This window comes from Petaurus breviceps, unplaced genomic scaffold (genome assembly GCF_028583685.1).
Source record: "Petaurus breviceps papuanus isolate PSGF00001 unplaced genomic scaffold, PetGlider_PUasm1.0 38, whole genome shotgun sequence".
Lineage (NCBI taxonomy): Eukaryota > Metazoa > Chordata > Mammalia > Diprotodontia > Petauridae > Petaurus > Petaurus breviceps.
Window position 1 is genome coordinate 94,265,850 of NW_027186304.1, and position 24,055 is coordinate 94,289,904.

General features: G+C 38.4%; 1 protein-coding gene and 1 long non-coding RNA gene across 2 annotated transcripts in view; one reads left to right on the forward strand and one right to left on the reverse strand.

The window, feature by feature from the left end:
- The window catches only part of TPD52 (tumor protein D52), a 326,322-nt gene that overhangs the window by 274,133 nt on the left and 28,134 nt on the right, over nucleotides 1-24,055 (reverse strand). The window lies entirely within an intron of this gene.
- LOC138170681 (uncharacterized) overlaps nucleotides 11,553-24,055 on the forward strand; it is a 23,296-nt gene continuing 10,793 nt past the window's right edge. The window contains exon 1 of the long non-coding RNA XR_011170714.1: nucleotides 11,553-23,971. This is a non-coding gene — a long non-coding RNA (uncharacterized lncRNA). The remainder of the gene's footprint in view (nucleotides 23,972-24,055) is intronic.

Below are 24,055 nucleotides of genomic sequence, written 5' to 3' on the forward strand. Positions count from 1 at the left end.
GTTTTATGTACTCAAAACGATAAAATCATTAACAGTTTTCATTATTTCTGAATCTCTCTGTGAAACCTCTGGCAATTTACCAGTCACTCAAGACATAAACAAGCAGTTTAAAACAACCTGTACCTGCTATATCTTTATCTCCAAATACCCAGGTCCCCACAGACTCTAGTGTAACCCAAGGTCTAATCTATTCTAGGCCACAAAATCTGCTTCCCTTTTTAACCTGTTTACCCAAAGAACAGCAGCAAACTAAAGTCATTCAAGGGGACAACCCCAAAACCATACAGTGTGTGTGCATGCAATGGTAAAAGCCATGCACTTGGGAATCAGAAAACCAGGATTCAAATCCCAGCTCTGATGCTACTTGTGTAATCATTATCAAATTGTTTTCTCTCTTTTCATCTTTATCCAGGTTGTACTCCTGACTTTTCTGGACTTTCTCTACAATGTCCAAGAAACCTCTTCACCCTAGAAACTCACTCCACCCCTAGAATTCACACACTGGAAGTAGCCTCCACCCCTCAAGTCTCCCTCTGAGTGGTTCCTCCTGAAATTTCCATTTTAAGAGGGATGCACACGCTAGTCATGCCTTCATTCTTCTCCTGGCTGTACCCTTGGCTCTCCCAGACTTTCCCTACCACATCTCTGTACCAGGTTCCTTCATTGAGAGGTATGCTAGTAAATGTTTAACAACCAGCTCTTCCCCCTTTTCCCTCAGAAAAGGGTATGTAGGACACATTTTTACATTTAATCTGAGTTATTGACATTTTCTCCATCACTTTCTTAAGTCCAGACAATCAACAAAATAATAAATCAAGCCCTTCAATTCTCTCAAGACAGTTCAAGCTGGTTCCAGCACATCCTAGAGGCTTCCCACTCTCTCCCCCTGCTTTTCATCCTCCGTTTGTATGTCATCTCCCCCCATTGGAATTTAAGCTCCTGGTGGGCAGAGACTGTTTCTGTTTCTGTTTGTATGGCCCTGTTTATCAGAGTGTTTTTGACTTGATCTCTTTGAGCCTAGTTCGCATCTGTAAAATAAAAAGGCTGGACAAAATAGCCTCAGAGGTTACTTCCAGTTCTACAATCCTATGAAAGGGAGCTATTACAAGACTAATGGTTGGAAGGAGTCAGGATGGGGGTAACATCACCTGCCTGACAGTGAGCTAATGCAAAGTGCTATGTTTAGAATTAGGAAGATCTGAGTTCAAATTTGGCCTCACACACTTACTAGCTGTGTGACCTTGGGCAAATCAAACTCTCTCTGCCTTGTATTCCTCAACTGTAAAATGGGAATAATAATAGTACCTACCTCACAAAGTTGTTGTAAGGATCAAAATGAGATGACATTTGTAAAGCATTTGGCACGGTATCTAGCACCTAAGTAGGAGCTTAATAAATGCTTGTTCTTGTTTTTCCCTATCTTTCCTTTCCCCGGGGTTCTATATAACACCAAAAGGTATATAAATAGGCTAAAGTGAGCTGTAGTTTATAGTCTGATAGAAAATGGGCAGAAAACAAAATAATAAACTAGCAGTGCACAGAGTAGTAGAGGCAGTTGGACTAGTGGGCCTGAGGTCTCCTCCAGTGCTCTGCCCATGATCCATCCAACCTACTGCACTGGCCTTACTGACCAAAAGGAGTGCCTCTTCACAGGAGGAACATCCAAATCCAGCAATACACATGTATTAAGCACCTACTGTGTGCCAGGTACAAAGCTAAGTGCTGGAGAAACAATCTAACAGAGGATCCAAAGACAATGAAGAGACAACCTGAAGTGAAGAGTAAACAGTGAACACATAACTTAGAAGAGTCAGGTTTTCTTTCTTACAGTTTCTAGTACTGGGTATATGGGGGAAAAATTCAAATTCACAGATTACTGGGAAGGGTTGTAAAGCATGTAGCTAACTATCTGAGGACTGATTTACATAAGAGAGTTTTATCATCTAATTACCCTTGTTTCCAATAAAATAGACCCGAGCAGTCACATGTCGAATCAGGGTTCTAATTGTTTAATATCATCCCTGTATGTTCAACCCTTAATACTCTTAATTCAACAATGTAACAAACATTTATTAAATGCCTACTATGTGCAAGGCAAGTAGCAGCCAGGCAACAATGGATAGAAAACTGACCTCAGGGCCTGGATAGCCTTAGCTCAAGTCCAGTCTTCAACAAATACTGACCACTGGAAAAGTTCCAGAATCTTTTAGTTCCCCCTTGGCAATTCTCTAAGACTATGAATTGCAAAATAGTTGTCAATCTACATTTCAATAACAACATCAGGAACTCAATTGCGCAAGTTCCTCTGCTAGAAAGCCCAGGTTTTCTAGAAGCCTCCATTCTACTGGTAAACATTGTCAAATAGTCTAAGAAAATATGAGGTAATCTGAGCAGGCAGAGGATATTACCAATGCAGGAGAGAAGACATTAAGAAAAGATTCGTCAGAGGAGGTGGCCCTGAGCTAATCCTTGAAGGGAAGCAGGGACTCTGAAATATCAAGACAGAAACTCTATAATGCACTGTGTCAACTTTTATATTCTATGGTACAGTTGAGGCACTGTTCACTGAGAGTAAACCTCCAGATGCAGGATACCAACAGAATACAACCATAACAAACATGAATAAGACATCTTTGGGGAGATTCTGGAAAATATGATGATGATATATTCAGCTTAAATTTTAAGTTGTCTTCATTCAGATTCTGAGTGTACTTCGAGGCAGTAGGGTGAAAATGAGTGAGCTCTGGGGTCACTTGTCTTTGGAATCCAAATCCCAGCTCTGCAACCTCAAGCCAAGCAGAGGTCTGATCATCAATTCAGGGCTGAGAGAGAAGACAGGGATCATCTAATTCAGGGGTGGGGAAGCTACAGCCTCTAGGCCACATGGGGCCCTCTAGGTCCTTGGGTGCAGCCCTTTGACTGGGTCCAAGTTTTATAAAACAAGTCCTTTATTAAGGGGATTTATTCTGTGAAATTTGGATACAAAGACCCATATGTGCAGACCTAGAGGGTCACAGGTTCCCCACCACTGAAATCCAACACTCTCATTTCACAGATGTGAAAACCGAGGCCAAGAAAGGTTACATGACTTGCCCAAACTATTAAGTGGGACAGCAGGAGTTTCTTAGAGCAAACCTGTGGTTTCAAACCTATGATTTCAAATTCAGCACTCATTATAATGTAACACACTGCCTTATAGTCTCTCTGGGCATGTTTCCTCACCTTTAAATTAGAGGGGTGGACTGAGTGACTTTTAAGGTTCCTTTCTATAATCTTATTGTAGCAAGTAAAGTAAGTCAGTAATAAAGTAAGTCCCAAGACAAAAGCCTTGGCTAGATCCTTCCAGCTTCATAAATTATTACCTGAAAAGAACTACAAGTCTCTCAAGAGCAAAAAATCATTCCTAAATGCCATGCCCTTTGGAGCTACGGCTTCCTCACATATATAGCGACAAAGCTAATTTCGATGCATATTAAATTGGTCTAGAAAATTTAATATTGAACCCAAGTACAATTTTATTGAACCTTACAGTGAGGTGGATTTTTAAAGCATAAGTACCATACCATGAGCTTTTAAAAGACTCTTAACAAAGAAATGGTGATCCCAAGCATCTTATTAACTGCCAGACAGAATAAATGTAAACTGCTGTCAGGTACCAGTATTTTTTTCCGGTAAATGCCTCTGCCCTTGTTAAACTAGCATAGTCATGTGTTGTATATAACAATGGGGCTTGAAGTGTCCTCTACTGGCAGGAACAGTGCTGACCTTAACAGCATTGGACAAATTCTAGGGCATGGGGGAACTGAATATAGGAACAGACCAACTGATACGGTTAGGAGACTAAGACAACAGGGCAAGAGCCATACTGGGCCTATGACAGGCTACTCCGCTCTTGGGTCCCATGATGAGGCCAAGTGAAACGAAGCAGGGCAAGGGGAACATCAGTGGTTTTACAGCAAGGCACTCTTGTGCCTCACTTGATTGTCAGAACCTGTAGCACAAAGTATGCAGGAAATACAGAGGCAGTTCCAGGAACCTGGAGAGCAGGAGTCTTCAAGTCAGCTATTAGTCTAACTATGAATGGGGTGGATCGAGATGGCTTCCATCTGGTACATATTCACTACAACACAGAAAGTAAGAGGGAAGACCCCAAAAGATGATAATAGCAACAAACCCTGCTTAACAGGGCTTTGACGAATGTCATTTTATAGCATGATCATTATATTATGCCCAGACCCTATTACTATAAGACCAGAATCTCAGAATGGGAAGGGAAGTTAAAGACCATCTAATCCCAAAACACCCAAAGTGTCAATCATCTGACATTCATAGGATCCCAGCTCTAGAGCTGAAAGGGACCTCAGAACCCATGTAGTCCAACCCTCTCATTTTATAGATGGGAAGATAGAAGCCCAGGGAGGGTAATGAATCACCCAAAGTCACAAAGGTAGCTAAGTATCAAAGTGGGATTTGAACCCAGCTCACATGACTCAGGAGCCAGGGCTCTTTCCATTATACCACAATGCCTCCATCTCTGTTGGAATGGTGCCAGTGCTGACCTTCATGCTTCCTGAGAAAGCCTGACATGAGATCTAATGAGGTGACTCGTTTAGTTTTTGGGCTGCTCTGATTGTTACACCTTTTTTTGCTTTTAGTTTTATAAGGAATCCAACTGTGCCTCACTAAAGCTGCCTTCCATGTCAGCGTTCATCCAGTCAATCAAGAGATCAGATGGCAGGACTGTTCCAAGCAGTGATGCTGATGGTGGAATGGGAGAAGCAGGAGAAAAGCATGGCAATGCTTCTGTCATTTCACTGATGTGCGGACCCGCGGACCCGTGGGTGAGGTGCATTCTCCACCAAAGCAGATTTACATTGTCTTTGCAACTTCTAGTACGAAAGAGGCGTATGGGGTCTGAAAAAGTAAATGATTCATCCAGGGTCACACAGTCACTATCTGTGCGACTTGAACCTAGGACTTCGTGCCTCTGGGGCCAGCTCTTTATCCACTATAGAGTCAGACAGGTGATATAAAGGACAGAGGGCAGGAGTCAGAAAGACCTGCTCTAATGCAGTAAGTCACTTAAACCTCTCTGTTTCATTTTCCTGATCTGTACAAAGGGGATAATAATAGCACCTACTTCAGAGGGCTGTTGATGTAAAGAACTTTTGCAAATTAAAGTTCTATTAATGCTAGCTGTTAATTATTTATTATTATTCATGTTATGAGAGGCAGCTAGAGGAGACAGGGGACAGAGCCCAGGGATAGAGCCCCAGATATGGAGTCAGGAAGGCCTGAGCTCACATCCAGCCTTAGACATTTACTAGCTGGGTGGTCATAGGCAAGTCACTTAATCTCTTTCTGCTTCAGTTTCTTTATAAAATGGGCATAATAGTAGAACCCATCTCCTAGGGTTGTTGTGAAGATAAAATAAAAGGAGATAACACTTTGTTGCCATGAAGCACTTTGTAAACCCTAAAGAGGCTGTATAAATCTTAGCTCTTCTGTACTATTACTATGGTACGCTACCTCTCCCTGTGTTTTCATATCCCAATATTAAAGTTTTCTATTCCCATTATTGAGCTGTATGAACAAAAACATTATTAATACAGTATTAACTACACACAGCAGTACAGGAGGCAATGTCACGTTGCCACAAAACTAATTAATGACTTCGGGCAACTTATGACTATTATAATTTCTTATGGAATTTAACTGATATAAAGCAGATCATGACAATGACAATTAATTCAGTAACAGTCTAACTGATCAAAATATATACTCTTTTTTGACAATGAAATATGGGAGACGATGGAAACACTTATTTAAACAAAACTCAGTTGCAAAATATTATGGAGGAGGATTGTACAAAATTACCTGTGGTTATGTCTTGTAAACAGCAAAGGTCAGTAGAGGAAAAACTACTTGGCAGAAAGCCTGACATGAGATCTAATTAAGCTAAATTATCTTAAGAGTATTTAAAGATGAAACTAGAAAGAAAACAGGCAGGAACAATGGAACAAATCAGTTAACATTTCTATAACAAAGTTGAGCTGCTGCATTTGGACTCCAGCACCAGAGGTCCTGATACGCTAAAGAAATGGCAAAAAAAAAAAAAAAAAAAAAAAAAAAAAAAATAAGGGGGAAAAAAAAAAACAAAAAAAAAAAAAAAAGTGGTCAAGAAGACAGTATTAAGAACAGGTCCATGATGTCTATTTGATTATATCTCTAATATCTTCCAGAGAATTATCTACACCAAAGTTCCCTATCTCTGCGCTACACACATCAATGTGATGAAAATGAATGGGAAACAACAGGATTCTGTGAACAATTTCTTCATGGAATCGTAAATTACAGCTAGAAAGGGCTTCAGATGCCATTCAGTCCAACCTGTCTCATTTTAAAGATGAAGAAACTGAAACCCCAGGTGATTAAGTGACTTGGCCAAGGTCACACATGGCAGTAAGCATCAGAGGTAAAAATAATACAATATCCATCAAGTTTGTTTTAAGACAGCATTTAACTTTAGAGCTAATACAGCTTTAAAGGCTCTCCTCCAGCAAGGTGTTGCCATGCATATAATAGAATCATAAAAAATTCCTTGATAACCTCAATAAACAGAGGTAACTGTTTATTACCTCAATAACAGAGGTAATAAACCATCTTGTAACTGTTTCACTGTCTTCTATTATTGCTTTATCAAGGGATGAAGGCATTTCCCTTAGTGTGGAAGAGATCTTCCCAGAACCCAAATGGAAGAGAAGCTCTTGTTTACAAATGAAAGAAAAAAATGAAAAAGCACTTAAGTACTCATTATGTGTCAGACACTGTTCTAAAAGCTAGAGATAGAAACAGAAAAAGAATAGTGCCTGCTCTTCAAAGAGCTTATATTCTAATAAGGGAAGACAACATATAAAATGTGTTCTGATCTGGGAAGTCATATGAAGAGCAAAGAGCCCTAGAACAACTGACTGATACATCCCTTCTAGGAATGGTACTGTTTATTTGATTATTATTCCCAGAGAATGAGATGGGAAGAGAAGAGGACAGGCAAGGAGGGTCCACATGCAGATATGGAAGGAGGATGGTGTAGCGGCAAGCACCCCAAGCACGTCTCTAGGGTTTGCTGCTACCACAGGTTCTTGGATCTGCTTTGTTAAAGGAAAGCAACTCAAAATGGGTTAACAAGCTTACTTTAATCAGTCAGACATATATCGTTTACCTTGTTCAGGGGAAAGAGGTCAGCACCCCGAACTTCAAAGCATACAGGCAGAATTATCACGACAGAAACAGATCAAGTAGACAGATTTCCAAACTGTCCAACCATTACATCCATACCCAGTCAACATCTGGGTTTCCACATCTGGGTTTTTCAAAGCCGGGGGACTCTCAACAACGGCTTCCCAGAATTCAGATCAAATCACAGAACACTTCTCAAAGTGAGTCCCAAAACAAAGCTACACATCAGGGCTTATATAGCCTTCTCCTGGCTCAGAGAATGTAACAACCTTATTGACTCGCTGGCCAATCAAGAAGTATCTACTGAAAAACAAGCCTCCCTCCCCAGGCTTCAGGTACATTTTAGCCTAGGGGCAGAGAAGATCTTCCAAATTTGCATTCCCATTACAGATGGTCACAGGAAGACAGAGTACAGCATGGTGAGTCTGAGGTCTACTAGATAGTCAATCCTCAGCAATGAGAAGTACAAAATGTAAGAGTGGTCTAGTAGGAAATGGAGGGTGGAAAGATGCAGCATGGCAGAAAGATGGCTACAACAACAGACTACTGATGGCATCAATACCCAAAATCTTTAGGGCTTCCTTAAAGAGATTTGCAACCTCTCAAGAAGTTGGCCTAAGAGTTCACACAGGAAAAGCCAAGTGAATGAAGCATGCCTACTGTCGAGTTAGACCATCAGTACACCTATTTTGGACACACTTTGAAGACTGACCTAGAGGAAGAGAGCATGTTGGGCTGCACTTGAGAAACTGTGGACTGCTTTCACAGATCCGAAGTCTCTTTCTAAGATACAAAAAGCCCATCTTTTAAACATCAATATTCTTCCAGTGATGCTGTGACTGTAACTCACTAAAAAACAAACAAAAAAAGACCTCCAAGAAATAAAAATGGTAGTTCCCCAAAGGGTGAGAGATATATAGGTGGACATCAGTAGGCTAAAGCCTCTATACCAAATCATGATGTGAACAAGAAATGATTTAAAAGAAGTACCCAAGAAATAAGTGATTGGAAAAAGAGTTAGGTCAGTCCTATAGTCAGAGGGACAAAAGACAGACAGACCATATACTATATTATACCAACAAAATGTTATAAGACCTAGAGAAAGACCCCCACTGGGTTGAGTGAAGGATTTATAGAAACACATAAACAAGAACTGCAGTGTAAGAAGGTATAGCTAGAAGGGGATCCGCAATGCTGGAGGAAGATGGTATGTTGACAAAATGTCAGAAAATACCTCTCTCTTGGTTTTCGATTTGAGTTGCCTATACTTCCCAGGGTTATTAAAGAATCAAATGAGAAAAGTTTGTGTGTTCATCAAAGCACTTTAGAACTACAAAGTGCTGCATAACATGCTAGCTATAGCTTCCTATCTGTTTGGCTCAAAACTATGATTAAAATCTGAACAGATAACTGACTACCATTTTGCATTTCTTCAGTACTACCCAGGTTGGTTTTTAACAGTTCTCTGGTGGATCTTCCTGTATATTTTCTCTCCAGAGAGGCAGACCTAGGCACTTGGGCAGACCCTCACCCGGGACAAAAATAGTTGAATTAGCACAGGGTGTGGGGGGCAGTAACAATGCAGAGCAGCAGAAGACTACTATCTGCCAGTGAGAAATGTGTAGTAGTTGCTATCCTAGGGAAATAGTCTTCCACTCTAGGGAGGACATGCCCCTCTCACACATGTCAACACCCAAAGACAAAACACTGTTTGCTCCCATGCTAATTATGAGGACTGGAACTACGTTTTATTTTTCCTTTGTATCTTTACACACAGTCCAGCCTGGGCTAGGCAAAACACCAAGGTCAAATAAATATCTCTAGTATTGATCGACTCTTGTTAAGTGTATAAAGCACAATTCTTTTTATAGCTCCCATAAAGGGTTACTAATGAAGAAGAAACAGTTCTGATTGTAACCTTAAAAGGAATGTATCTACCTATTCAAGCTATATTAGATAGATATGATTTTAATTGCTAGGATATTACTACACAACACTTGACTAGGCATGATAGGGGTTATAGTAGCATAGTAAATTTTCTGAGAAAAGCAATTTTCATTCTCATACCACCACATGAGGTATATTAAAACAGAACTTGCATATGAAAATCCAAAATATTTCATTATCTATTTTATGAGTTAATTTGTAATTCAAAGTTTGTATAATAAATTGGATAATCCAATTTAAATTCATGCTACAACAATAGAAGTGTTCAATAAGCTTTCAAAAATGTACAAGCTGTGTTCATGAAAAAGAATGCTTATAGGTTTGACCATTTAAAAAGGTTTCCACTGCTATTTTTCTTGATCACAATTTTTTCTCTTCTGCCCCTTTCAAAACAGACAATAATGAATGATAATAAGACTATACATTTCACTTCTATTGCAGTAAAGTTAGAGTTCCTTGATATTGTTATGAAAATGGGCAAATCTAGACCATAGAACAATTCAAATACTTCAATTCAGACATTGGACAATTATGGAAATATGCCAAGCTTATTACAACATGGGACAGCAGCAGGAAACAGAGTAAGTATTGTTAGAGACTGGGCCATATTAGAGGCTGGGATTTAGTACTCATTCTCTTCCATGTTACCTTTTCAGAAGAATTTTAGTCATTTACAAAATGACCTCTAATTCAGATCATTTTGTATTTACACACAGTGAATCGGGCAGTAGATTGTGCAGCGGATAGAATGATAGGTCTGGAATCAGGTAGACTCATCTCCCTGAGTTCAAATCTGACCTTAGACACTTACTTGCTGTATCACCCTGGGCAAGTCACTTATCAGTATAATGAGCTGGAAAAGGAAATAGCCACCTACTCCAGTATCCTTGTCAAGAAAACCCCAAATGGGGTCACAAAGAGTCAGATGTGACTGAAATGAGAGAAAAACAAAAATACAATGAACTATATACTTAGGACTTATTGTTTTCCAAAGCATATATACATACATACACATACACTTACATATGCATATATACATATGTATAAACCTGTATACACATACTTATATGTGTAACATATGTGCACATAAAGACACAAACTTATGTGTGTAAATGTATGTAACATACATAATATAATGTTTATTGACTGACCGATACATATAAGTTTTATCTAAACTTGTTACTGGAAACTCAGAACCCTTTCTCTCCCCAAAAAAGAATGTTACAAATAGCAATGAGGTCCCAGGCTAACACACAAATGCCTATTTAATTCATAACATAACTAAATAATACAGTACTAATTTATACAGAGGGAGGAAGAGTTTTCCCCTTATTTTCACATAGAACTAGACAGGAAGATTCTCTTAAGGCAATTTATATTTGACATTATTCCACACCTCCACAACTTTCCCCCCACACCCCTCCACAGCCCCACCCACCCCCACTTTCTCTACTTTCCATTCATTCTTCAGGCATCGAATATACTTAAACTACCAAAAGCCCACCATTTCTATAATCTGCTCAGGCCTCCCTAAATACTAAAGAGATCTGTGTTCTAGAACTACCTAAGGTTCCTTTCAGCTCTAAATCTATGACTCTATGAGCTATGGATGCCAGTTAACCATCCCCTCCCCCATTCTCTCAATGCTAAATTCTCTAGCTAAAGCTTAGAAGGTAAAATCTTACAGAAATAACTCACGAAATATGGATGACCAATATAGACACTGACCTTCCAAGATATGCCAGCATTCTTAAAAAACAATGCTTTGTTAATACAAAGGAATTTGCAACTAGTAGTATTTCACAGATTGTAATAAAGTGAAGTGAAAAAATAGACAATATGGGTAAGCTATTTGGAGGTAGAAAGGCTAAATAAATACTTGTTGAAAGCTGGCTGACCTAGGAAAAAGTTTCCATATGCTGTTCTTGTTTCTTTTTTCCCCCATATTTATTCAAGTATTTTAATGGAAAAAGTCAATCTTTAACATAAAAAATAATATATATTTATAACTTATAAAATAACTATACTAATGATATTGATTTGTTGGGTGGGCTTGGTTTTTTGTTTTTTATAGATATTTTATTTCTTTTATCACCATAGTTATCCAAAGTATCTTTCCCTCTCCCAGAGGGCCATCCCATATGATAAATAATATTTTTTAGAGAGGAAAAAATCAGCATAACTGATCACTACTTTCAAAAATGGGCCAGTTTGGTTTTTGGTACAAAGTCCCCCAAAATATCTGTAGCTTTTTATGACACTGCAATTCATAATTCTTTTTCAACTAATTATATTTTATTACTTTTATAATCTGTACCTCCCACTACCCTCTCCCCATTGAGAATTTTTTTAAACATACAATGAAAATTAAAACACTCCATACATGCATTGTCTAGCAAAAATAAATAAAACTTGAATTTTAGGCTTCTCACCATTGTAGAAGGAGGTTAGTAGTATGTTTCACCTTTATTCTTTTAGACTTTGGGAGGTAGTTATTAAAATGATCAGATTTCAAAAGTCTTTCAAAGTTGTTTTTCTCTATAATGCTATCATCATATAGAACTTCATAGTGGTTTCTACAATTTCTTCTGAAACTGTCCATTTCCTCATTTCTTCTGGCACAATGATAATCCATTCAATGCAAAGGCCACAATTTGTTAAACCATTGCCCTAAGGAGGACATACCCTTAGTTTCCACTTTTGATTACCATAAAAGGAGTTGCTGTAAATATTTTTGTGTATACATGTTATTTTTCTCTGTCTTTGATCTTTTGGGGGTATAGATCTACTAATGTTATTTGTGTTATTTTTTTTTTAAGCAATTGGGGTTAAGTAACTTGCTCAAGGTTACATGGCCAGGTGTTTCTGGGTGGGTGCTAAGTGTCTGAGCCCAGGATTCGATCCCCAGGTCATCCCAACACTGGAGCCGGTGCTCTTACTTGTTGCGCTACCTGGCTGCCCCGATCTATTAGTGTTATAGCTGGGTCAAAGGCGATGCATAGGATAGTAACTTTTTGTGTATAGTCCCAAATTGTTTTCAAGAATGACTATACTCCATTACTGAGAAAAGTGTTTTCTCACTTTTGTCATCTTTGCCAATCTGATTTCTCGAGAGAGGTGGAATCTCAAATTATGATTTTTTGTGTTTTAATGTGCTTTAATGTGGTTTTTTTCTAGTTATTAGTGATTTAGAACATGGTTGTTGAGAGCCTGGATTTCCTTCTTTGACTATTTTTTTTTCCTTTTGGAGGGCAATTGGGGTTAACTAACTTGCCCAAGGTTACACAGCTGGTTTTTTTTTGTGTTAAGTGTCTGAGGCTCCATCCTAACTCAGGTCCTCCTGACTCCGGAGTAGGCACAGTAGCTGCCCCCTCCTTTGACTATCTATTGGGTTCTTAATCTTATAAATTTGAATAAGTTTCTTATATAATCTTGGATAGCAGAACTTTATCAGATATAATAAATAAGTTCAAACATTTTTCCAAGTTGCCTGTTTCCATTCTAGTTTTTCCTACATTAGATTTGTTTCTACAAAAGCTTTTTAAAATTGTATATAATTAAAAATGTCCATTTTATCTTGCATGATTCTCTCACTTCTTTAGTCATGTACTCTTCCCTGATCCATAGATTCAAAAGGTAATTTTTTCCCTGTTCGTCTAATCTGTTTATGATGTGATATCTAAGTCATTATCCCTTTGGAGCTTATCTTAGTATATGGTGTAAGGTGATGGTCTAAACCTAATTTCTACCAAACTGCTGGTCAGTTTTCCTAGTAGTCTTTTGTCAGTTCAACTTTTTCAAACATTAAGAGGTAGCTCTGGATTTGGAGACTGGTTAGACCTGGGTTCCAATTCTGCCTACAATGTTTACTACCTGTGTGACCATTGGCAAGTCCTTTTACCTCTCCCAACTTCCATGAGAAATAAAGAGCCTAGTATTATATGGAGTCTTGCTTCCACAGATACTGCCATACAAGGATTCTGCTAAGGAATGCAGTGTTAGCAGATGAGCACACCCTGATGGTCAGATCTGGCTCAAGGATGTTAGAAAGAGTGGCTCAAACTTGAGGGTCCATGCACCAGTTACTGGGACCTAACTACTGCACATGCCTAATACCTTCATGCATATTAATTTACACGACCATGCATAGATTATCTCTCCATTTTCTGAACATGGGACCCATGCTGACCCATGTTCACGAGGAGGGAACAGGTCAAAGAGTAATATGTAGTAGGTGGGTTAGAAAGATTGTAACCCAGAAGTGCTGGGACTAATCCCAGTTCTGAAGGGAGGAACAAGGAGGAACTAATCCATAAAAGACTCAGTTGGCTTCTGTCCGCTGTATGTCTTTCCCTACAGGGTGACACATGCCTGCTTCTTGCAAGGATTATAAATCAATGCTTCCTTCACTCACTTCAGTTTAAGTTTCCTTTCTTAAGAGAGGATGGAACTTCACATGCTAGTAGGGGAGCAGTGAGCTGCAGCAGCATACTTAGGCTAGCCCCCTAAACCTACCAAGGAGTAACTGAACCCTGTTTCCCATATCCATTTCTTCATGTGTAAAATGGAGATAATTCTAATTGTATTTAACTCACACAAAATTTTTCTGAGGATCTAATGAGATACTGTTGTTAAAGCATTTTGCAAATCTTAATTCACTATGAAAGTATTAGCAATTATTATCATTTATCAAGATTTACTGGGTGCTTCAATCCAATTAAATTTAAAAAGAAACCTTTTACTCTTCTTTTTACCAAGGTTATCTAAGGTCTCAGTCTTCTAAGGTTATCTAATGGCTTTCAGCTCTTAATGTCTCCTATCTTGAACAATGATTAAGCCTTCTAGAATCATGCTTTTCCTAGAAAGTTCATGTTTTATAAACCTCATTAAAAAACTATGGCATGAGATCTCCATTTTATCAAAATAGATGCAAAGCAGTTTTTCTTTGTAATAGTCTGGTGGCCTTTTTTTTTCTTAATTTAGAGAAGTCCCTGAAGGTAAAAGTCTTGACTTTAAGCAAACCTATTTGCTCAAATCTTTTACACTACTCTGATTTACTGGATGTTTCTGATGGTTTTGGAAACGAGTATTAAAAATTAAAGAAAATCATGCATTTTAAAATTTCACAAACAGCTTAGATTTTAGCTCTTGGAAAAGAAGTAAACCATGAAGGCCATAAGACATTTCAAAAATTCGTTTCTCCATACCACAGTGCACTCAAACTGACCAACTGTTTGAGGTGAGGTAAGCTTACATAGTACTTGAGGTTGAAGATGGTGTCTTTTTAGAAAACACTAATTTTCAACTTACCCAAACTTTTTGAGAGAATTTTAGCATTATTTGACCACTATCCCTCAGCCTCTCTCATTTTACAGATGAGGAAATTGACGCCATTCCTAAGATCACACAGGTAGTAAGTGTCAGAGACCTCTGACTCCAAAACCAATGTGATCTGGCAGTGGCAAGAAGGAAGGAGGAGAAAAGGGCATGAAAGAAAAAGGCAAACTAGTTATCCCCTCATCTGACAACTACAGCTGTGCCTTGAATAGTTTCCACCTAAAAAGGAAGGCCTTCTTTATTTATTAAGGGGTGTGGCATAGCTCACAGCCAAACAGAACTGGAGCCCAAAGAAAGAAAGGGGAGATAAAAACCCAAAAAGAATAAACAAGGCAAGACAATAATCATGGTAGAGTGTCAGATTCTTTGCCTGCCCTGCCTTTGATGACAACCCAGTACCCCACCAGTAATTGGAAGAGTTAATTGAGTATGATTGAGCACAGTTGATGAGCAGCCAGAACAAGACAGTTAAAGAGACCATCAGACAGAAGTCTGAGTGGAAGTGTGGTATGGTACTGGGAGCTAGAGTCTGTGTCCTATTCCTCCATTAAATTACTATGATCCCTGTAGATGTCATAGGCTGAACATCAGTTGGAAACCTGGGAATTGGTTTTATTTCTTTTGCTCCTTTGCTCACTGCCTGGGCATGGGGAGAGAGAGGAAGAAGAGGATGGGAGAAACAAGCAAAAAAAAAAAAAAGATTTGTTTTGCTTGCTCCTGGGGAGAGGAATGACTAGTGGAGCAGCAGCTAGGTTTGGGGGTCATAGCCCCAAACCAATTAGAGCTATTTAAGTCTGTGGGTATAAGGTAGATAGGTGTTCTATTAGGTACTACTTTATATCTTTGATGGCTTCTATGTCTAAGAAAAAATACTGTATACTGTTAAACATGTCTATTTGTGATGAAGATTCCATTGTACTCCTTAGACTGAAGAGATGATGGGGGAGGGGGAGAGGAGCCAGGAGGATGATTCTTTACAAGAAATACAGAAAGGCTGGCAGTTCCCAGAAGTCCCTCTAGATTTGGGTGGAGCAAATTAACAAACTTCGGGAGCCAGATTTCTTTGCTGAATCAACCAGAAGCACAACAGATCAGTCAAACGTGCTGATCATTAAGTAGCCTACATGTTACTGTACCTTGGGAATCAAGTAACCAGCCGTAAGTGTGTGAGTGTATTTTGGTATGTTGACCTCCAGGGCCTCTCTCTGTACTATTTCTCACAGGTCTAAGATCCTACTTAAGTTTTTAAAATGAAACAAAATAAAAAAAGAAACACTCCTGACCAAAAGTTAAATTCCTCAGAGATATGAACATCTGATCCAGCAATGCAGTCATACTCAAACATAAGTGCCTACTATGTGCCAAGCATTGTGCTAAGTACAGGGGATACAAATACAGAAAAAGAAAGACAGTCCTTGCCCTCAAAGAGTTTACAATGTAATGGGGAGGACAATACACAAAAGGAAGCTGAAAAGGGAAGGAGGAGGAAATGTGTGGGGGCATGATGAAGTCCAAAGGAGTGCAGGGAAGTGGGAAAGAGAGATGGCTGGCCAGGGTGTCCTCCTTAAATGGAGGTCTGATGAGGAGCTCTCCACCATCCATTCAGAGGGATCCCACGAGGAGAGGCCTGATTCCAGCAGTCATTTCCCTTTTTTACCCTGACCAAGACAAACTCATTTCCACTCCACTGGCTGCTCTGACCTACACAGAGAGACACAAGAATGCCTAATTCATAAGTCTGGTGTTTTAGAGTCCAGTCTAGTGACTTCATTACCATAGTAAACTCCCTAAGAGGAAATTCTCTCCATTAACCTGAATCAGCTCCAGCTCTGTAACATGAGGTCACTGTCCTCACTTGATCTGACCAACCTGGTCATTACAGTCCTGTTATTTCCCCTCCCTTTCTCAAATAAACTCCTTTAAAAGGCCATCTAAATTATATGACACCCCTTTGCCCTTTCTGTTTCTCTAACTTCTAAACCTTCTGAAGCCTGGCTTCTGACCTCATCATTCAATGAAATTGCTCTCTCCAAATTTACCAGTGATCTCTCAATTGCCAAGTCTAATGGCCTCAACATTCTTGATCCTTCTGTGGCCTGTGACACACGTTCTCCTCCAAAGACTCTCCTCTCTAGGTTTTTGTGACACTGCTTTCTCCAGGTTCTCCTCCTCTGCATCTGAAAGCCTTCCCAGGCTCCTCTGCTACACACTTATCCATTAGGATCAAATATAAAAAGCTCTGTTTGACATTTAGAGCCTTTCATAATTTGGATTCTTCCTGCCTTTCCCATCTTTTTACACTTTGCTTTTTTCCACATATTCTATGATTCTGCAAGACTGGTCCACGTGTTGTTCCTCACACATGACACTCTATTTCCCTACTCTACCTTCTCACAATCTGTCCCAGATTTCTGGAACAATATCCCTCCTCACCTAAGCTTCCTGGATTCCCTAGTCTCTTCCTTGAAATCTGCTCAAATTTCAAAAGCCTGTTCCCAGTAACAACAAGTGACTTCGGAGTGTACCTTCCATTTCCATTATTCATACCTTGCAGGTACATAGTTATTTGTATGTTGTCTTCTTTATTAGAATGGCAACTCCTTGTGGGCAAGGACCATATTCTAATCTTTGTATCTCAAGTACTTAGTATGGTGCCTGGAATATATAGCAACAGATTTAATAAATGTTTGCTGACTCTTAGGATTGAGAGGTTAGATAATTTTACTGAAGTCACATACCCAGTTTATGTCAGAATCTCGATCTGACCTTAGATAATCCTGTCAAGGCCAGTTCTCTATCTACTATGCCAAACTACAAAGTCATAAATTGGGAGGCTTTTTCATTGTTCTAGTTCACCCACAAGGAAGCTTTGGTACATGCCCCCTTACATTGTCAGTCATACTTGATCATGACTACCCTTGATCCCTAATTGACTACAGCTGAACATTCACCAAATTTTGTTGATTACTAATTAGTTATTCAAGCTAACCCATTCTATAGATAATAAACTTTGCTGATTAGAGCTATTATGGCTAATATACTTTTCCCCCTCCCCAACTATGTAAGTGACTATGGACACTGTAGTGTCCATGTTTCCTCATACAGCAACTCAGGGTCAATGTAGCTTTTAAGATTACTTGAGTTATGTTTTTATAGAGCTAGAAAAAATAGTAACAAAACTCATCTAGAAGAACAAAAGGTTAAGAATATCAAGGGAATTAATGAAAAGAAATGCTAGGAAAATTGCCCTAGCCATACCCGATCTAAAACTGTATTATAAAGCAGCAGTCATCAAAACTACTTGGTACTGGCTGAGGAATAGAGTAGTGGATCAGTGAAATAGATTAGGTACACAAGACATAGTAGTCAATGACTATAATAATCTACTGTTTGATAAACCCAAAGACTCCAGCTTCTGGGATAAGAACTCATTATCTGACAAAAAACTGCTGGGAAAACTGGAAAAAAATATGGCAGAAACTGGGCACAGAACAGTATCTTATATAGTATACCAAAATAAAGTCTAAATGGGTGAACGATCTAGGTATAAAGGCTGATACTGTAAGCAATCTGGGAGAGCAAGGAATAATTTACCTGTCAGATTTATGGAGAAGAGAAGAATTTATGACCAAACAAGAGCTAGAGAGCATTATGAAATGCAAAATGGATAATTTTGATTATATTAAATTGAAAAGTTCTGTACAAATGAAGCCATATAACCAAGATTAAGAGGGAAGCAGAAAACTGGGAAAGAATTTTTACAACCAGTGTCTCAGGCCTCATTTCTAAAATATACAGAGAAGTGAATCAAATTTATAAGAATACAGTCATTCCCCAATTGATAACTGGTCAAAGGATATGAACAGGCAATTTGCAGAGGAAGAAATTAAAGATATCTATAAGCATATGAAAAAATGCTCTAAATCACTATTGATTAGAGAAATGTAAATCAAAACAACTCTGAGGTACCAAATCTCACCTGCGAGAGTGGCTAACATGACAACGGGAAAATGATAAATGCTGGAAAAGACATGGGAAAATTGGAACACTAATGCATTGTTGGTGGAGTTGTGAATTAATCCAACCATTCTGGAGAGCAATTTGGAACTATGCCCAAAGGGCTATAAAAATACCTTTGGACCCAGCAATACCACCTTTAGGGCTGTATCCCAAAGAAATCACAGAAGTAGGAAAAGGACCCTTATGTAGAAAAATATTTATAGCAGCTCTTTTTGTGGTGGCACATCCAGAGAAAGAATTACAGAGTCTGAATCAGATTGAAGTAAACTACTTGCCCTCTCTCTTTTTTGTTTTGTTTTGTTTCTTCTTTCTCGTTGTTCATTCCATTGGTTATAATCCTTCTTTACAACTTGACTAATGTTTAATGTGAGGTTATTTGTAGAAACTATATTGGATAGCATGCTGACATGGGGAGAGGGGGGAGTGGAGGGAGAGGGAGAAAATTTGGAACTCAAAAGCTTGTGGAACTAAATGTTATAAACTAAAAGCAAATAAATAAATACATTTTTAAAAAAGATTACCTGGCTTGTCACTCCTCCTTTCTAATGTTTTCATTCTCCTCTCATTTTTTTTAGTATTTTGATAATTATTTCAATATCACTGTTTTCTTTAGCAATCCTATGTATTTTATGTTTTGAAAAACGTTCTGACACCAAAGTGTCAAAGAAGTTCATGACAAAAAAAAAAAGGCTAAGAATTTCTAGTCTGTAGCATATATACACTAAGTGCCATCTGCTGGGAAGCAACAGAGTCAATTAATTGGAAGATAACAAGGATTACCATTAGGCCACATTGTAATCAGAGCATAGGACAACAAATACTACTCAGGAAAGCAGAGCATTATCCCTTATCAACAACTCACATCAATTAGGAAGGAAATGAGTCATTGGCATCAACCTTCTGAAACATTATCAGACAGGTATAAGGCTATAATGTTCCTGCTAGAGGATATCAAGGTGAACAAATCTCAACCTGACAAATAAATCAGGACATAGGCTGTTTACTCAGGGCATATATCTATGATGTGACTGTCTTCTGGATGTCACCTGGATGGATGCAACCTTGAAAGAATTGACTAGTTTAGTAAAAGCAGTCTATCCAGAAGCTCTAAAAAAAGGTCCACACTTCAATTTTGCTATTATTTTTAAGGATCTTAAAAGACCTGGTTATCTAGTGAAAGAGATTAGCAGTATTATGTCTGGAAGAAAGGGCACTGATGACTCCATGACCCTATAGTCTCAGAAGTTCCAAATAGGAGATTATTTGGATATAGCAAGCACTACTCCAAATCAGGCACCACCACTCTTGGGACACATGAGACCATATTAAATGCTGTTTTCTGTTACTTGCATTTGTTTAACATTGTGTCAATATTAGTTCTTCTCTTTATTGCCTTTAAGCTTATTTTTAAATCATTTGTTTAAAAATTAAACGTTGGCTGTATCCTGGTCAAAAAAAATGTTTTAAAGGGAGTGGGGGATGGACAGCTAGGTGGTAAAGCAGATAGGGAAGCAGCCCTGGAGCCCAGAGAATCACAGTTCAAATTGGGCCTCAGACTTAATAGCTATGTGAGCCTTTGCAAGTCATTTAACCCCAACTGCCTCCAAAATTTTTTCTTTTATTTTTTTAAAATCTAATCTGATGTCCAAGATATCCAATAGCATGTCCTCCCATTCCCCCATGAATGATATTTCAAAGAAAGATTTTTTTTTTAAAGCTAGTTAAGAATATAGTGATAGGGGGTGGCTAGGCAGCACAGTGAGTAAAGCGCTGGCCCTGGAGTCAGGAGGACCCGAATTCAGTTCTGGCCTCAGACACAACACCCACACACACAAAAAAAACTAGCCATGTAACCTTAGGCAAGTTACTTAACCCCAATTGCCCTCCAAAAGGCAAAAAAAAAAAAAAGAATATGGTGATAGAAAGAGAGGAATGCTGATATGTTACTGGTGGAACCACGTATTGATTCAAGGGGTAGCTAATATAATGGGAAGAACAGCTCCAAAGACGAGTGATCAATGTCAACTTAATAGAATGTCCTGCGACAGACAAAAATACTTTTGTCCTTGACACTGTACTGTCCAACATGGTTAACCAAACATTTGAAATGGAAACATTGATGGTACATTTGAATATGGCTGGGATAAATACTGGTAAAATCAGTATCCTAGATCATGTAGAATCTAAAATAGATTTTGAGATGGATAGACTCTAAAAATTATAATTTAATAAGGATAATATAAAGTCCTACAGTTAGGCTAAAAAAATTAACCACACATATTCAAGGAATATTTAGCTAGAAAACAGTGTAAAAGAGACAGTGAATTTTAGTGTCCCACAAGTTTCATGAGACAAGGGTATGATGTGGCAGAAAAAGAGTTAACATGACCTTAGGCTGAATTAATAAAAGCACAGTACTGAGAGTGAGAAAGGCAATAGTATTGTGTACTCCACCCTGATCAACAAATACCTACTGGATAGGAAGATATAAATGAAAGGCAGTGTGGCATAATCACCGGGGTACTAAACAAAGTCATGTGACCACAGATGACAAGTCACAAAACCTAAGTCTCAGTTTCTTCATCGGTAAAAATCATTATGCAGGGGTTCTTAATGGGTTCTTTTTTGAGTCCTGGACTCCTTTGGCAATCTGGTGAAGCTTATAAACCACTTCTTGGAATAATGTTTTTAAATGTATAAGTTATTGATTATTGGATAAAATTATTGGAAAAAAATTTTGATAAAATGAAGATGATCACAAAGGAAAATAATTATATTGAAACAGCCAACAAAATATTAACAAAAAAAGTTCATAGGCCTCAGGTTATGAGCCCCTGGACTACAGGCATTATTATCCCCATCTCATAGGACTACTGTGAGAACAAATAAAATAATGTATATAAAGCACTTTGCAAACTTTAAAGCATTTTACAAGTGTTAGCTATTTTAATTATTACTAAAAGACATGGAGTCTGTCCTGAAGGAGCTTACAATCTAGTGTGGGAGATAATACACATATTATAATACAAGTAAGGTATATGAAGTGATATAATAGAAGTAGGTGAGAGTAAAATGCCCTGAGACTTCAGGGGAAAAAAAAGAAAAAGCTTCTGGCTGTGTATCAGTAATGGAGCCATTACAGAAGACTTCATGGAAAAAGAATATTTGAGCTAAAATTTCCTTGAAGCATGAATCAGATTCTGACAGGAGGAAACAAGGCCAAGAAAGAAAGAATATTGTCAGCAAAGTGAATAGCCTAAAAATAAAATGTATGAAAGAAGGAATGCATTGGATGTGCTTGAGAAGACAACAACCAGTACAATTCAGCTCTGACATAAGGTACATGTAGGGAGGGTACAATGAAGCAGGTTAGACAGAGTTAAGGCTATAATGGTAGAGTTGGGTCCAATCATAACAGGACTTGAAAGTCAGGTAATAAAGGAGGGTTCTGCTGAGAAAGACAGAGGGAGGCAGAGGCAGGATGGGGATTTTCAGAAGCTAGAAAATGTTTGGAATAGCCTTTGTTTGAAAAGGTAAAAAGGACTGCTAAACTTAGTGAGAGCCCAATTGAGTTTGGTTGGCAAGAATCAATAGAAAGTCCAAATGGTTGTGGCTTTCTGCAGTACTGTACCAGGCTCAAAAGCCCAGACCCAGGGATTTGGGGACTGGCATGATATAAGTTTAAGGTGACAAAGGTACTAGCAACTGAGGAAGCACTGAAAAAACTGTACCAAGGGCTCAGTAAAGAAGCATGGGACACTAGAAGAGAATAAGGGAATTGGGAGAATATGAAAGTGGTCAAAAGACTAGAAGGATTAGGAAAAAAAAAGGAAAATGGGAATTTTTCTTCCCTTACACTAAAAAAAAATTTACTGCTTTGTTGGTTGGTCTGGTTTCTTCCTGCATGACTGTAGAGTTGGGGATGGTAAAAGTAGAGAGAGAAAAAAGACAAACAATGAAAACACTGTTCTGAATAAATCTCTTCCCTCCTTTATCAAACTGTTCTATTGTTTGTTAGCTACTATGACTGTAGTAAGCAATGCCCTCTACATAAATTAACTGGTGCCTGGCACAACACTGTAATGGCAGAGTAATAAAAAGGGCAGAAATGCATGGTGGAAAGAGCACTGACTATGGAAACGGAGGATCTGGGTTCAAATCCTACCTCTAGAATATACCTGTGAGACCTTGGGCAAGTCATTCAAGCCTCAGGTTACTTACTTATAAAATGAGGGAGCTGGCATCTAAGGTCCTTTCCAGCTATAAATCTTGAGTTTATCATTCGATCACCTGCAAGATGTTTAATCTGGATGGATGCAAATCATTTTTTTAAATGTGGGGGAAAAGGAAGGTTTATTTAAAGCAGAATTGTAATTTTTTAATTTAAGCATACTTTAACTTATTGTGTGATAACAAATTAAGGTATAATCATAAGGATGACGAAGGGATTTAGAATGAATTATTCAAGAGTCGACCAGATATTTAGTAGGTATATTAACTAACAACTCAATAGTCATTTGACTTGTTGCTTTTTAATTTGTTTAAATCCATAAAAAATGATCATGGAACATGGATTAGATCCAATAATCAACACATAATAGCATTAGAAACATTTCTTCAAATTTTTAGAAAGATAACACACAATAGGCTATGGATTAAATGAAGTCTATAAAGTATAGCATCAAAAAGTATGGATTTCCCATAAAATCCTCTAAAGATTATTTAGAAAAAAGAAAATTCCTCTACTAATGGCTGCCAATGTCCAATCAGATCATTTACACTACTCCATAAGCGTCGGTTCCTATAGTTTCATTTCTAAACCTGCAGGTTTCTGTCTCTAAGTTTGTTGCTATAATATTACATAAATCAGAAAAACAACCAACCAGATATATAGTTTCCAGCCTTTACAACTGCAAGAAAGGAAATGACTAGAGAGAAAACATAATTGAGTAAAGAGGAAAAAATATGAAGAAATATGCATATGGGAAGAGAAGTACAATAAAAGCGGAAGGAAAAGCATTATTTTTAAGCAAACTATTACAGAAAACCGTTTTTCCAGGCAAGGATATTATTTCAACTGGGCAGCCAGATGTAATGAGAATGGGAATTTGAAGATCTTCCCCGCCCCTTAATAGACCTAGGAGTTTGAAGACCTCCCCTACTTTGAAAGTAAACTCTGGCCCCTAATAGGCTGAATGTAATCACATGAAACCTGTGATGGAGGAAATTTGCTGAAGGGTGCAGCAGAGACCACAGGTAGCTTCCCTGCTGTGAAGATAAACTCTGCCCCCTAATAGGCTGAATGTAGTCATATGGAGCCTGTGGTGAGAGGAATATGCTGAAAGGAAGCAGAGCCCACAGGAAGCTGATCAGAGCTAGCCAGACATTGAGGGAGAGAGGAGCTCAGGCAAGGAGATTAGAGAAGTTTGTGAGTAAATATTGATCTTGTGTTGGTTTGTGGGAAGACTGAAGGATGCTGTGTCTCTCAGTGTTATGGCTTCTGAATATCTTT